Below are 16,967 nucleotides of genomic sequence, written 5' to 3' on the forward strand. Positions count from 1 at the left end.
TTGAATTTTCTTCTAATTAAACCCAGAGGGGGTTGATCCTCTCAGATGTACAGGTTAATAAAATTAGTCAGAAACTGTTAAACAGTAAGCCGAATTCTCCAAGAGAGCTGTCCCAATGTATTGTTAAGAATTCTGTAATTAATATTAAAGGCATTCATTAAATTTGAATTGTCTTTTTCTGGTTTGAGTTGCATATGGTTTTGTAGCAGTTATTTCTTTAATTAGGCCTGTTTCCTTTGATAACTGTAGTATTACTAATTTCTCTCGTGTTTGTAAATTTAGAATTATAAATACTGTTCCCCCATTCCATTCTGCTATGCATAATTCACACCACCATTATTCTCGAAGCACCCAATGAATAATAATAAATGCTAAAAATAAATACAGCAGTGAGATGAAATTTTGGTACTCGAGATGACTCTTAACTGCTCTCTATCTGTCACTGTCCTTGCAACAAAGATATTTAAACAGGTCATCAGCATTTCCCTCCGTGCATTTTTCTACCTCCTCTCCACGAGCTTTGACATAGCAGGGGCTTGATTTCGGATTGCTTTGTCTGGCTGCGGAAAGTGTTTCCACTTCTAGCTCCGGTGTAGATCCCACATGTCAACGTAGGCTCCCATTCCTCCTCCCTTCCAGAGTCTTGGGCAAAACAAAAAAGCTCAATGCTCAGGGTGAAAGTAGATGGCAGGAAAATTTCAGATGATTAGTGACGAGAGAGAAAGTGGATTTGGTGATTTTACAGGGAAGCATCCAACATTAACTTTTTGTGGGGTCTAGACTTGAAGGAACTTTCGTGAAGCACATCTTTAGCCGTTTTTATCATTGTTTTGTTTCTGAACTTATTAATTTCTTATGTACCTCACAGAATCAGAATAGTAACGTATTGTCAACTTCACCATCATACAAGTCTTATTTTCAATATACCAGTAATAGTTTTATACATTAATACTCAATAAGTAGCACTCTCTGAATATGCCGGACGGTTACAGTTTCTTTTTCACATTATTCATTTCTAAGACGGAAACCCTAGAATTAGGAAAACATTGCTTTGCCCACAGTCGCACAAAGCAGTATGTACACGCAGCTGATAGGTTTTAAGCTACAAGCACCAGCAGAACTAGAGCTGCCGGCTCGTCACAAAGGACTGTGTGTCACCCTACTAACCACAAGTTTAACTTATTTGTCACCAGTGTTTCCTGACTCAGTTTATTTTAAGGTATTTTTTAACCTGTGGGAACAGCTGTGGGCGCAGCAGGAGCATGCCGCCTGGGAACAGGAGGGTCTGCCGGCTTCCGCCGGCCAGCTGAGCATGCCCAGACCAGGCATTTCACTCTCTGGGTCTCAGTTTCCTTTCGGTGAAGTTGAGAGACAGTGAGCTCCCTGACCGCCCTATGATTCTGTATTTTTCGAAGTCAAGGAGAAAGTGAGGTAGTTTGCACAAAGATGATTCTTTACCATGTGCTGTGGTCATGATCGCTAGTTTATGAATGAAAGATAAAATTATGAGGATCGATACAAATTTCCGTGTTTTTATTCCATCAGTTATAATTCAGAAGCCTACTTACTCTAGAGTGAAAATAATATTCTGATTCTGACTTTTAGATTGAATATTAATTTTTTTTCCAAGAAAAAGTGTGATTGTGTGAGACGCCTGTGGCTGAGACTTGAAGCCTCTCCCCAGGCAGGTCAGCTTCTCCGTGGCTGCTTGTCCATTCCCATGGGGGCCGCAGCATCTCTTCTGTCTCATTCTCCAAATACCCCACTGCCTTGGGCCTCCCTTGTCCAATTGCTCCTCCCCTACACCCCTCCCAGTATTCCCAGTGTGCCCCAGACTTACTGCTGCAATGTCCGCTCCTTGAGCAGCCCCAGCCCTTCACTAAACGTGGGATTAGAGTCCTGCCCTCCAGTTGCCAATAGGCCACATGTCAGATTGCCTATTGATTCAATTCACCATTAAATTCCTGACCCTTCCATCACTGCATTTTTCCTACAGCCAAATTAAAGAAGCAACAGGTGGACTGTATTTTGTTGAGAGGAGGCAAGGGTGTTGGGGTGGGGTGGGGTTCGATATGGCCTCGCTCCGCCCAGGAATGATTTGACCATAAAACATGAGATCAAGCCGTGTTGGAGTTGAGTTACCTCCCCCTTGAAGTTGTATATGCAGCTGCACCTTGATCTTTAATGAATTCCTCTCTGTGGCATTCCTGTCATCACCATGTGCAGATAAAGGGTTCCTTTAAGACCTGTGATTGTGTGATTGTGTTGAACTGCAGTTTGCAAGAGAAAGCGGGTAACATAGGCCTCAGAGGTGGCAGCAGAAAAGCTAAGTTGTAGGGTACTGTTGTGAACGAGGAAACGAGATCGGAGCTTACCTGTATAATCTCACCTGATCTTCAAGTGAACCCCCAAAAGAGGTGGCATTATTATTATTATTATTATTACTACTACTACTACTATTATTATTTCATCTTATCAATTAAGAAACTGATAGGAAGAGATGGGGGAGACAAAATACCTTGATCAAAATTCCAGACAGGGCTACGTACCCTGCAGATCAAAATTAACCAAGTTTGAAAGAAAGATGCGATGAACAAATAAAGATACTAGAAAGAAGATTTCAGGACACTTGAAACAGGATTTGCTGAGTGTGCCAACCCAGCCTGCCCTGTCCAGAAAGCTTGGAGCCTCCGCAGGACAAGCACAAGCCAGGCTGTTCTCAGCAGGCGTTCGTGGGGGTGGGACTCTTCTACACAGAAAAGCTGCTCGTTGTGCTGAGAAGACAGAATAGAAATAAACAGGATTTTCCTCCGAGAGAAAGAGTTTTTGATGGATTGAAATCTCATTGGTGGCAGGCTAATCCTTGGTCTCTTTGTCATCCTGGCTTTTGTTAAATAATGTCCAGTGACCACCTGTATCTTTATGGTCTTTAGATAAATTACGTGTAATTGTCAATCCTGACATGTTCCATGAAAGGGGATCTAAAATACAATGTATCTGAAATTAGCTTCATGGTGTTTCCATGCATTCTTCCTTTATCCAGGCAGACTTCTTTTCCCAGAGACGCTGGCAGTATTTCGTTTTGGAGAGCAACGATGAGAAACACCCTCTCTCACTATCACAACTGTTGTGATTGTGATTCAGCTATGAAAATGCACACACGTCCCGCAACCTGGACTTTATCCGGGAGGCCAGTAGAAGGGACAAGTAGAGACGAGGTGTGCAGAGATCCTTTGTCAGAAATCCTGCGGGTCCTTACATTTAACTCCTGTTTGTTTTCCATAGGGATTGTGACTATAGGAGAACTGTCCTTCTGTCCCTTCGTGCAGTGGATGGGGCTGGTAGCACCTGGCCCATCATATGTCACATGTGTTATTACAGTTGCTCTTCACAGTGACTCTGTGTGGTAGGCGTGATTAGCCCAGTTTTGTTAAAGAGGGCTGTGAGCACTGCGATTCAGAAAGGTTAAATGGCTTTCATGATCTCACACAGCTATCAGGTGATACATCTGGGGTCAGTCCCAGCAAAACTCATTGCACTGTGGTGGAATCCAGCCTGATTAGGGCAGGTGAAGAGGTAAGTGTAAGTAAAACCTTTGCAAACATTACATTTCAAGTTTAGTTGGCTTCTTCAAGTTGGCCTCTTCAAAATTACATGCAGTATTTTAGTATCTTCTCAGCAGCTTCCCACCTAACACACTTTAGCTATCTTTTGCAATATTTAAATTCTTCCCTGCAGGTCTTTCTGAAATAGAGTAATAATAATGGTCATAATAATTGCTAACATATTTACGGCCTGCTTTTTGAGTGTAAGGCAACTTAGCATTTTATTTGCACTGTGTCATTTAATATTTGCAATAATCTTTCATTAAGTACTCTTTGTATCCTCATTTTATGCATAAGAAAACTCAGCCTTCTAGATTTTAAGTAACTTGCCCAAGATTTTATAACTACTTAAGTGGAAGAACTAGAAGTGAATCCAGACCAAACGCTAGAGCCATTGCTCATAAATTCTGCTATATCTTAAACATAAACTTTGAAGATCGTTTTTTAAAGCCAAGAATATAAGTCTGATAGAAACTCTATAGTCCTTTAATCTTCCAAATCAAACAAAAACTCTGAAGGAGACATCCCAATCTCCTTCTACGTTTATTCCAAATCTGTATTACACATTACTGACAGCTGGTCAGATTTTTAAATACATATTTCATTTGCATATTCCTTGCCTATTTCACATCTCCCTTCGCCGGCGCAGTGCTGCAGGTGAGAGTCAATGGCAGCAGAAGGTGCCAGGCTGGGAGTTACTCACTTTTTATTTGAAACAGAGACTAGAACTTGCATTGGAAAAGAAAGGGATCCACTACCTCCTGGAGAAGGAAAGAAAGAGAAAAGGTAAAATGTGTTAGAGAGAAAGGGAGTGGAAAGAAAAGAGGAGATAAAAGAACCAAGAGAATTCAAGATGGAAGATGAGAAGGGGTGCTCCCAGGAGATTTGTTCTCATTAAGAAAGAAAAGAGAGGAAGGAAGGAGAGAATTCATGAATAAATGAAGGAGGGAAGGAAAGAGAGGAGAAAGGAAAGAATGGAGGGAAAGAAGGAAGGAAGAAAAACTAAAAATGTAAGCCAAAAAAAAGGGCACTGAAGTGAAGTATCTCCTGCAATCTTCCTACCCAACTCTTCCCTTGATGCTCCCTTACTAAAAGCATTGTTCGTAGCTTTAATCCAGGTTAACCGAGTATTTGTCATGTGCCAAATTTTGTTCAGAAACAAACTCACCAATGGCCACATTCAAGGCCACCTTTAATATTTTATTTCCCTCTTGGTATATGTATATATTTTATTGAACTATAGTCAGTTTACAATGTTGTGTCAGTTTCTGGTGTACAGCATAGTGATTCATTTATACATATATATTCCTTTTCATATTCTTTTTCATTATAGGCTATTACAAGGTATTGAATATAGTTCCCTGTGCTCTACAGTATGAACTTGTTGTTTATTTTATATATATTAGTTAGTATCTGCAAATCTCGAACTCCGAATTTATGCCTTCCCACCCTCTTCCCAGCCTTGGTAACCATAAGTTTGTTTTCTATGTCTGTGAATCTGTTTCTGTTTTGTTAATAAGTTCGTTTGTCTTATTTTTTTAGATTCCACATATGAGTGATCTCATATGGTATTTTTCTTTCTCTTTCTGGCTTATTTCACTTAGAATGACAGTCTCCAGGCCGCCTTTAGAGCCTGACAGCGTGATCGGCCAATGAGTTTTCCAGGGGAAATTGTCCCAAGACCACCACCATAAGGAGTTTTGCTGCCATTGCGGGGGTCCCCACACTGAGAGACTTCTCTCGGGATGTGTCGTTCCCGCAGAACTCTGCAGGACTTACGACTGTTCCTTTAGTCTCCTGTGATTTCTGGAGCAGTAACCCTTGGCCGGGGGAACTGTGTCTGATATGGAGGGACCCACCTTCAGATGAAGGGGCGGCCGGCCATCTAGTTGTGGCCTGCCACATGGACCGCTGTCCCTCCTGACTCAGGGCAGGCCTGGCAGATAGGAACACATGAGCCACCTGTCCACCCCTCTGATGGGACAGAGTTTGAGTGATTTTTTTTCCCTTCTGTTAGAAGCTAGATACAGTCAATGGATCTCCCACTGTTTCTCATTTATCCACTTATCCATTGAGAATCTTGTCACACAAGCAATTTAAACCTGTACAATTCCTTTAAGATATTTCATTCCACTACCAAATTCACCTCAGACTGTGGGTAATTAAGATGACTTGTAAATCTGAATATAGCATAGTCCCCTCATTCAAACAAGTACCCAGATAGTTTAACCAGTCTTTTACCGACTGACCTGAGAAAAATGGAAATCACTCCCATCCAGGCTGTTTTCAGTTGACAAAAGAAACTGGTAAGCATAAAAAGAAATAATTTTAATCTATAAAAATGAAAAAAAAATTTGTAGTATATTTTCTCTGTTTTGAAAGTCCAAACAATGGGTTCAAGTTTGAATTTGGTGGAAGGGAAGCAGGTAAAAGATGAGTGCATGGAAAAATGGTCATGCTATATTTAAAAGTAACTAGGGCCTTCCTTCTTAAGAAATATTTTCCTCAATTAGGTTATCAGTGTCATAGCTGATAACCCTCCAGCTTCTCAGACAAACTTCCCAAAAGTCGATCATGCCATACGTCAGCGTTGTTGTTACCCTTGTGGTTTAATATCTTTAGAAAATATTTGAGTAACGTCAGCATGTGATGCAGCTTCGTGGGCAGAATGACTAGTCAAGTTTGCTCAGAAGTGCCAGCACTGCTTTATTTACTTACTGACTTACTTATTACCCGTCCTGTGACCTCAGTACTTATTACCTACTTAATGCCCACAGTTTCCAGAAAGAATTGGGGGAGGCTCTGTGGTTTATTCAGTAATGTATTTTCTTTCTCTCGAAATTGTGGTTTGATTGTGAACAGGTTACGTGAATCAGATATCATTACTCAAATGTGGCTCATTGATTTCTGTCCCCGCCCGAACGTTTCAGAGCCCTGTTTTCTCAGAATTCAGGTGCTTAGTTCCCACCTCGAGATGGACGGCTCTAAACTCTAGGAACTAGTTCACAGCTCCCATGCGCTGTGTGAAACGTGCGCGTGTTGTCTTCTGCGGAAAAGTTCACGCTTTACTGTTTATAAGTGTTGCTCCTCTTTTCTACCTATTTTAGGCACAGAACCAGTAGGTAAAATTGACTTCTCAAGAAAGAAGAATTTCACTGAACTGTGTCAAATGACAAAGTATAATAAAAAGGGTTGCATAACTGAAAAAGAATGGTGACAACTCCATACTTTCTGCGGAGCAGTGATGGTGCTGGCCGCTCTGAGAGCACGGGACAAGTAGCGGCTTGTGTCGGGAGCGCTGTGAGGACGCAGGGGGCCGGCCAGGGCGGGACCGCCAGGCACCGGCTGCCAGGCTGAGGGGCTTGTAGCCCCTCTGAACTGCTGTAGCCCAGGATCCCGCTGCCCAGTCCCAGCATGAGTCAGTCCGTTGGCAAGTGTGCGTTCTGCTCGGGCCTGTGCTCAGTTATTGCTAGTGGACGTTAAGCGAGGAGAGCCGTCTCTGCTCTCTGGAGCTGGGGAGGGGGTTCCCTGGCGGCCTTGCACCTTAAGCAGTAGAAACACAAGTAAAATGCCTGCCCTGACATGGACTTTTCTGTTCGCCAAGACTTATTTTTTGGTCTGGAGGTCTGTGCACAAAAAGATCTCATTTATTCTATATTTCAGTTAACTTATTACAATGATCTATTTAAAGTTACTGTCTCAAGAATTAAGGGCTGAGGTTGCATCCAAGGCCAAAGTTAGATATTATTATTTAAGAAAGGTTGCTGGTATGTAGTCATTCCATCAGTGTTTAATGAATGTTATCAGAGGGTGAGATACACAGTAGGCCCTGAGGGAGAAATGTAAAGTATAGAAAAGAAATGACACCTGTTCGTGATAAGATTGCAGTCTAGCAGTCCTTGACAATGGGGACGGGGTTGCAGGACTCCAGTCTAATACATATACTCAGTTACAACCCACCCACCCCCCAAGGAAACCGTCCATCATGATAGCACGGCAGCCCCTTTTCTAAAAGAAGAAAATCCGTCAGGGCACAGGATTACTTTAAAAGCCAGTGATAGGACTTAGTGAGTTAGGGAAGAGCACCCAGGCTTTCCGAAACTCTTCTGTTCCTTGTCAGGAGTCTCACAGTGTAAGTTTCCGCGTACATGTGCGAAGACCGGAGGCTTAGGAGTTACGTGTAAGACCTCCTCTTTCACTAAAGGACAGCAGCACAGACACCGTGAATCTAAAACACGAATGTCCAGAGAAACGTTTGTTTTCTAACGGAAGTGAAACGCGTCGCCGGGCTTACTCGAACGTCCATCTGGAATCCATGCGGCTCGTCTCTTGTAAGGAAGAGCGTGTGGCCTGGTGCACTTTAGACAGTAACTGTGTGCCCATTGGGCAAACTGAGGCTCAGAGGGCGGCCAAAGGCTGTGCCTAGAATAATGGTCTCAGAAGTACAGACCCTGGGTGTGCTGTTCTAACAGAAAGATTTGAGAAGAAACATGTGTCCAAACTGTTAAACAAATGGCTGCAAATCCACCCAGGGCAGCTCCTCCGGCGTGGGCCGAGGGGCTGGTGGTCAGCAGGCTTCGGGCTCACCGCGGTGCCTGGGGGAGAAACGAGAGACGCTGTGTTTCAGTGCCAGGAATGCTGTCCATGAGCACGTCTCTGTCATTCCAGAAACCAACTTGATTATTAGCAAGTCTTTCCTCATTGTTTCATGCTCATTAAAAAAAAAAAAAAAGATCCTAGAAGTGAGGTGATTGACGGCTGTCTATGAAGTGAATTCTGCTGCATTCAGTAGTTACAATTTATTGTGATCATTTTTACTTTTCCAAGTTATGAGATGTTATTAGTTAACAAATGCAAAAATGTGATCAAATCCCTACCAATGTGTATCAGGTCTCATTTACCAGCAGTTGTCACTGATTTACAGAAAATACTGCCTTCCTTTTAGCTCTGTTTAATACATTTAAACACATGTTACTGGGATCTTAATATTTGCTGTAATTATTTTTATTTTTATTGTAGAATTTTAAAAAAACGCTTATGATATTTTCATGTTAAGATTACACGAAGTAAGTTTCTGAAAATATTTAAATATTGGCAGAATTTGCAAAATAAAATCAAAATATAATCATGCATATCTCAGGTGTAGGTCATTTCACTGGCTTCCTTTCAGCGCTGGACTAAGTGAACAAACAGTGCTGTTTACTACAGCCACAAAGAAAGTGTTCTATTTTATTATACCAACAACGATAATAATTTTTAAAAACCCAACATTAATAATGATAGTCACCATTTACTATTTTATGTAGAATCCACTTCAAGCACTGTATTTATGTTGCCTCACTTAATCTTTAATTACTGCCCCTGAATGTTGATGATTTTTATCCCATTTTTTCAGATGAGTTACCTGATTCCCACAGAGGTTAAATAATTCGCCTGGATTTTTGTGGCTAATAACTAGTGGAAACAGGAATCTTACACAAAGGCTGTGCTTCCTCGGGTCTTATTTCAAGTCTACTAAAAACTTTTTTTCCAGTGGAATATAGGTCTTTAAGTATTATAATGCATACAAATGCTAATATCTATTTAAAATGTAAGTTTTGTGTATGGGTTAGTGTCATATATTAGTCCCAAGAGTGATGACTAAAAGCTTGGCATGCTTAAGCAACCATCAAAATCGAGATGGTGTGTTGTGGATGGATATTACTAAAAGTCACCTCAGTGGGGGGAAAAGATAAAGCTATAGAAAATTGTGGTTGACTGGAATCAAACTATACTAGTTGCTTACAATTGATTGTGTGTTATTCAACCACAAAGATAAATTAGAACATGGGCTACTGCAATAGAAAAGTGGTTTAGATGTCATAGAGACGGTATGACTATTTTTATCTCTCAGTTGTAAACCATGGCTTCCAGTGGCTGAAATGACATTGAACTGTTTTTCTCTTTGATGATTTACAGCCTGTGTAGTGCATTTGTAAGAGCAGATGTCACATTTTATGTATTTGAAAGTGTCAGCTCTGCTGACTTATGTCTGAAGATTCTGTTCTTGAATCAATAGAATGTAGTGATTTCCATTTTTTAAAAGTGATTTCCCCAACATTAGGAAAAACACATAGCGACTATTGGTCATTATGATACTGTAGTTGAACTTTTATTTTTGGCCTTGTATTTTACATACATCATACTATTGATCATTATTTTGTGAAATCTGACGTGAATGAACAAGGAAGGTTTTAGTGAGCTGACCAGGTTTATGCTTAAACAAATTGTAAAATGTTTGCCTTTCATCCCAGGCATAGCTGTCCAAAGTCTAAGATGGATTGAGCAAAGGAAAATGCATCAGAGTTTTCATAATAAAAAATTATTCCCAGAAAGTCCACGTATGCTTTATTCATCCCATATTTCAAATTGATTTTCATTTTACCATTTAGGGTGCAGTTACTGGTAGTCCCATCTTTTAAAAAGTCAAATTTGCATTTAAATAGAAACTGTTTCAATCATTTAACATTGGAACCCGCACATTTTATTCCTTCTTTTTTTACTCTTTTCTGCCTTTCTCTGTTGTTGTACTTTTCCATAATTGTCATGAATTTTCAACTTCCATAAAGACTGAGCACCCTCCTCCATGCGTCACTCATTAAAATCCCGCTGCTGATAGATCCTGGGAAATAGGCTGGGCTCAGGTGAGAGCAGAGCCCAGCAGCGCACAGAGGACTTCACAGCGGACAAGTCACAGGAGCAGAATCACCTTCAGTTAGATCTGTGAACGAAAACATTTCGGTGAATATAACTTAAAATTGTGTAATTATCAAAGAGGAAAAAAAGGCACCAAAAATAATAACAATGCAAGTTGTTACTTTTTTTTTAATTGAAGTAATAGAATAATTTTCTGTAACCTAATAACTACAAGTGTCACTATTTTCATGAAAAAGTGTAAATATATAGAAATATTAGGAAGGTTGGTTTGATTTTTGTTTACTCAGAGCCATTTATTTTTGGAAGAGGAACCAAAGTTCAGTTTTATCAACATGTACTTAGCTCAGAAGCCTCTCAAGTTAAAAATCTGGAAACACAACGAAACACAAGTTTAAATGTAAGGAGACAGAACTCTCCCTGTCAGCATGTAGAGATGCCTGTGTGTCCCTTTTTATTCACTTGAGTCACCATTTCCAACAATTTAAGAACATCAAGAAATGGCTTTAGTTGACCTGAGCTCGCAGTGCGTTCATTCTGCCACAAAACTGCTTAAAATTAACGACTGATTTATTTCTGGTAAGAAAGACTGTTTCATAATATTTATCTTATTGCCCATTTACTGTCTTTCTTCCTTGTGAAACAAAAGAAAAGCACTGTAATTTCCATTCACCAGGTAATATATGATACATGTATTAAATGGCTAGAAGATATTTTGAAATACTAGCGTTTCATTTTATTATGGGCTTCTGTTTTTAAATAAAGTATTTCAGTGTTTAAAATCGCACCCTTGTCAAGGTGCTCCTTGACCACAGAGAGATGTTTTCATTGACAAAGGAAGAGCTACCATTGCCAGCTTATTCATGAGACATAATAATTCTATTTTGAGTATTTTATCTGTTATTTTTCCTGGTTTATTTTGATTAGATTTGAGCATGTCTTTGTATGTTTGCAACTAATAATGCAAAAAATATCATTTCTCATCTGATGGATCTTAAAAAGCTATTTCTTATTAATTGAATATGATAAAAATATCAAAAAAAAGCAGACCAAAGTTACTCAAAAGAATAGCACTTTTTAATCTTTTTTGTTTTGTTCTACTAGTGGTTCTCTATAGTTCCTTATTTTTATCTTCAGACTCAAGTCCATTAGTAAAACTTACGATTGCAACTTACTTGTATCTTGTGTGCTCACATAAGTGAGTCAGGCATGAAGTACTGTGTTCTCAGTTTCGTTCAGCCCTGTCAATTCACGTCCCGTCAAAACCGGTGATTGATCATGTCACTTTTCCCCTCATTAGATGTTTGCTTGTTTCTGAGTGCAGGTTTTTAGGGAGTGATTGGGAGATATGTGTGACGTAGAATTGTGGGGGATTGAACCACAAATATTTAGGATGACGTCAGCCAAGAAAGCTGTGTGTGTAGAATTAGAAGGGGAAGGACAGAAACAGTTGTCAGGTGACTCCCGCTGTCCCTCTGATGCATGAGCATCATGGTTTACATCTGAAAGGCTGTGCCCTTGGAACAATCTAAACACCGGGAACCTGGAAAAGTCCTGTATGTCACAGGGGAGGGGAATAAGTTGAGGCAGATAAAGGGTGATCTTAGTTCGAGCAGATGTTTAGCCGACTGGACTGACTCCCTTCTGCTTGGAGGCTGACAGAGAGTGCTGCCGGGGCAGACAGCAACGACTACCCACTGCGCTGCGCTCCCTGTCCTGATTCTATTATGAGTCCATATTATCTTTCTAGTTTAGATTAGTGGGAAGATAGAAAGACACACCCAAATGAGATAAGAAAGCACTTTTGAATTTCGTAATTGAATTGCCTGGTTTGAATTTGATTTCTTGAAATATTTCAGGGCTCTTCTGAGTGTCCTGAATTTTTACTGTGACAGTAGTGATACGTGACAAAAAGAAAATTTTCTTCACAGCAGAGTTGTGATCTCTTTAGAATGGGTGTGTGTGTTTCTGATTACTGATGTAATATGACACAAAGGTCAAATGCAGACATTTTCAACTCTGGATTTCTGTATCCAGCTGCACTAAGAGTCAAGGCAGTGCTGATCTAGGGCAAGTTACCTACTAAGTAACAACAATAAATAATTTGAATCAAATTAATTATACAGACCACTAGTGGGATCGAGATTCTTCAGCCAAACTGAGTGTGTCTAAACAAGAAAATTCTGTTACCTCCTGGGTTGATCTAAAAAATACTTATAACGAAAAACTTTGGCTCAGCTGTGACTCCAGTGGACAGGACAGTATCTAATTGCGTTTTTATAGCATGCAGCTCATTTTTTCCAATGAACTTTAAATAATATTCATGTAGCCTCTAGCACCTCCTTTGTACGTGCTGGGTATTCCCATAGTGTCTTCACTATAATTACTGTATTATTCCTAGAGTGTATCACCATAGACGTGGTTTTCCTTTCTTATCACTTTCTCTTTAATATCCCTTCTCCCTTGCTGCCAATCAACTTGATTTAGCTTTATTTTATAACCCCCTCAGCTATTATCTGTATGAAGTGAATATACACATTCATTCTTTTCATTTCCTCCAAAGGATTTCCAGCTCTTTTACCCTGTATATGGTAGATCTTTTTAGATCAAATCCTTTCTCCTGTAAAGATATGACATGTTTTAAAAGGGTACCCAGTTGTGTGTGTATATGTATGTATCGATGTGTATTTTTAAAACTAATTCTTAATTTCCTTTCTCTTCCTGTCTTGATTTCTGGGCTTGCAGAACTACAAAGAAAAATACTTTTACATTATTTTGAGTTTTAAATTTTTAAATGGTAAAGGTCTAGCCCGCCTGCGTCTACCATTTAAGTTTCTACACTGGTCACACAGAATGACTCGGCTACCTCTTCTTCCACTCATGACATGATGGAAACTCATTCACGTTAATAAATCTGATTCTTCTGTAGAAATCCCCAGAGTCACATTGTTGATTGGACTCCATCTCTCCCCATCTGCCTCTCTCTAAAATGTACATCACAATGCCATGCACATCACAGTACAGTCCTGCCATGGTGACTCATGAGTCCGACTTCTTCAGATGTGTCCTCGGTACCAGCCTTCTTATCTCAAAGTGACCAAACCTCAGTGTGTTTATTTTATACTTTATATGAAAATGTGTCCTCAGTAGTCATCGACCCCACGATTCCATATTTTTTCTTTCACCTTCAGGGTCTGCAGTATTTCCACAAAAGTCTTGACAACCCTTTTGACTCGTTTTTCAGTTTTCAGAAAACTTCTGTCGACTTCACCACTTAGTTTCTTTTCTTTTCTCTTTTGACTTACTCTACCCTGCAGGCACTTAACTTACTTTTTCTGGTCACAGGGCTTTAATTTCTTATCTTTTCCTGGAATTATGTACTGAAGTTCCAAAGACCAAAGAATTCAGCTTTCCTTTGTTTTTGGACTTCATTGGGTTCATTTTTCATGAGCTGGCCACTTGTCTTTAAAGCAGTTATTTTCAATCATGTCTCTAATCTCTAAAGTAAAACCATTTTGTTCTTTCTTTATGGTGGTCTGGTTACCAATGAGGGTTTCCAAAATTCTCTATAATGATTTGAATTTAGTTTAGTTTCAGTTATTAGGAAGACTCAGCTGCTCCTGGAAACTCATGTCATCAAAATAAATGTTTTAATTTTAAAGCAAACATTTTGATTATAAACATGATGCCAAAGAAAACATTTGGTAGCTCTGGGAAGCAACAGATTGAACTGAATTAATAAAATGAATTAGTAACTGGCGATTTTGGAGTGCACTCTGTTGGAAGGATTTAGGAAATTCACCTAATTTTTTGCACTCAAGACTGTCTTACTGTGTGAGATCAAGTTCCACCTTTGGACTTTGATATTCAAAATTGGAAAACTTTCTTAATTGACTATTCAGTTATCAGAATCTTTGTAGGCAGTGAATTTTGATTATATGTTCCTAAGTATTGTTTGGAGATTAGGTACACCTTTAGGCTGCTACTGATTAATAACTAAAACATTTTTCAGATCTTCCCATATATTATTGTTGAGCCGAGGCTAACCCGTCTCCCATATTAAATTATTTTATACATATTTACCATTGATTATGTGATATTAATGTAACCAAAATAGTATTCTGATATCATGGTCTGAGCATTTATATGATATTAATAGCCTGAGAATAAGCCATTTCTAAATTAATAATACCATTATAAATAATATGTCTATTTTAGATGTATACTTTATACAGGGTCAAAAGACATTACTAGTAAAATATGAGTTTGCTTATTGGTTGGCCGTGACTCTGAACCTTTATTTTTAAGATACTCTACACACTCAAAGTCTTGTCAAATAATGATCTGCAAACACAGTACTTAAGTGGAACAGAGGAATAACTAGCTCGCTGACCCTGACGTCCTTCAGCACTTGGCAGGCTGATGGATACAGCTGTTGTTCCAGTGGGATGGGGTGGGAATCTGTGCCCCTGCAGTCGTGAGGCCTAGTCAAGTCTTTGGAGGTAAAAGATTCATCAAAGTCCTAGTCCCCAGGGACAAATGCGCTTAAATTGGGTCCAGAGGTTGTTCAGCCTGAACTGGTGGTTCATGTCTCAATCCAGTGGTCTCCAGCCTGGTTTCAGTCTTGCTGGTGTCTTCTCTCTAAGCCGCTCCCGTCTCAAGCACAGCTTTCAAAGCAGCCTTCCACTTGTTACAATTCTCATCACATCTGCTTGTGAATACCAGCCTCTCTTCTTGGGCCCCCGCAACCCTCATATTTCTCCCTGGGGATGTTGGGGGGAGGCCGTGTCTCCTTTAGGCTCGTTTTGCTTTGGAGGTAGTCTTACCTTGGTAGTTTTAGAAGTTTTATAAGGCCTCTTTCAGAGTCTACTGACAGAGGGGTCAGTCAGCCTGCTTCTGATTGCTAGCTTGAAGATGTGTGTTTCACATCATGGTGCATTTCTAAAAATACTTGCGGAGGGAATTAGCCTCCACACTTACAAGAGGCCGAAGGAGCGCCGTCAGGGCAGCCTCCAACGCGGAGGCTGAGACGGGGCCGCACTGCGGTCATCGCATGGCCGCCGACCCTGTCAGCTAACACCAGACACCTCACCGCCTGGGACGCAAGCACCGTGGTCTTTTCAAAAGACATTGGTAGGACTAGTTCATTGTTGTTGTTTTTATTAAATAAACAAAGAATAGTTTTCTCCTGGCGATAAATGTAGCTATAATTTGCCTATAAAAATAAACAGTTTTCATATCATGTTTTTCTCAGGCAGGGCTCACTGGTATAATTCAGTTCTGAAAACATCAAGGTACACAGAGGAGACTGTCTAGTATTCGAGACACAAAGAAGTGGGTTAAGGTTATAGGAGAGGGGCTTTGACCGCATTTGTTTTTTCCTTCATTGTTAAATTACTTGGTTGATTCTTACTCACATCTTCATTATAACCCACCTTTTCCCAGAAAGAATGTAAGGAAAGGCCGATGATTAGAATTTGATCTGTGTGGAGGACCGGGACCTCAAGATTCCAGAGAGGGGGCCTGGTACTTCTCAAAAGTGAGACCCTGGGAGGGAAGACCTTTGAAATTGGACTTGGCCCCAGACACATCTGCCCCAGTCACTCCACGCTCATTCTCTGCTTAGCTTCCTAGCACGGGAGAGCCTTGTGAGGCCTTTGTTGTAAAGACTAATTAAACAACACGCGTAGCAAATTTGAACCCCAAAATACGTTTTACGCATGTAAAGCATTTTCAGGGAAGAGTGCATCTTCTTCACATGCTCCAGGACTGAAAGGAGAGTGGAAGTATGCTTGTCAGAAAGAGTAAAATTGCTATAAAAATTACAGTGTTCAAACTGGACGAGGACTAGATTTCCATATTTATTGAGTAAGTGGAGAACAGGCCGATAACGGAGGGAATACCAACTAGATGAAATGTGGCATCTGGGACGAGTAAATTAAAATGACTCCCTGCCCCAGGAAAAACCCACTAAAAACAACTGCTTTTTACTCTATCTCATTACTGAGTGAGTCACCTCGGTTTTGAAATGGCACAAAGTAATCGAAATGATATTTTACCTGTTGGTAAGGATTCATTCAAGCAAGTGCATCAGCCACTGGTACAAAATGCTGAAGTGTATTTTCCATGATGGAAGAGATGATCAGCATGTGAAGAGTTGGGTCTAATTTCTCTCCTCCAATTCACCATATTTTTACAACATAAAATGAACACATTTATTTTTCTATTTTGGAGGTAATCATTTTGGAGTGTATTTCTAGCTTTATTGTTCAAATCAGGCATTTTCAGTCATATGTGTTACGCAGAGGGGTGGAGAGATCTTGATAAACACTGCCTGGGTACACAGTGTATTAGCTCAATTTGATATAAATAATAAGCAATATTCATGGTAACGTTGAAATGAAACAAGATGATTACCCTCTTGCGATCTTTATTTCTCTTCTTAGGGCACTGTAGTTCATCAGGTGTTTGCTGTGCCCTCTTTTAAAAGTAAAATCAGAAGAAATATGGGACCCATAAGAAATTCTGAAATCTCCTTTTGTCTTTGGAATGTTGAAGTAGAAATTTTGTCCTTGAATAAATCCCTAGCCTCTACATCACAAAGGGGCTACTTGTTGGTATTTAGCTTATGAAATACAAAAAAAGAGGTCACATAGGGAGGTGAATTGG

The 16,967-nt window shown here is 40.0% G+C and overlaps 1 protein-coding gene and 1 long non-coding RNA gene across 4 annotated transcripts in view; one reads left to right on the forward strand and one right to left on the reverse strand.

The window, feature by feature from the left end:
- Nucleotides 1-16,967, forward strand: part of TOX (thymocyte selection associated high mobility group box) — a 270,368-nt gene that overhangs the window by 88,484 nt on the left and 164,917 nt on the right. The gene's annotated exons all lie outside the window — the stretch shown is intronic.
- LOC140690148 (uncharacterized) lies at nucleotides 9,978-16,812 on the reverse strand. The gene is made up of 2 exons (XR_012065333.1): nucleotides 16,358-16,812; nucleotides 9,978-10,365 (listed from the first exon to the last, which is right to left on the reverse strand). It is a non-coding gene; the product is annotated as an uncharacterized lncRNA (long non-coding RNA).

This window comes from Vicugna pacos, chromosome 29 (assembly GCF_048564905.1).
Source record: "Vicugna pacos chromosome 29, VicPac4, whole genome shotgun sequence".
Classification (NCBI taxonomy): domain Eukaryota; kingdom Metazoa; phylum Chordata; class Mammalia; order Artiodactyla; family Camelidae; genus Vicugna; species Vicugna pacos.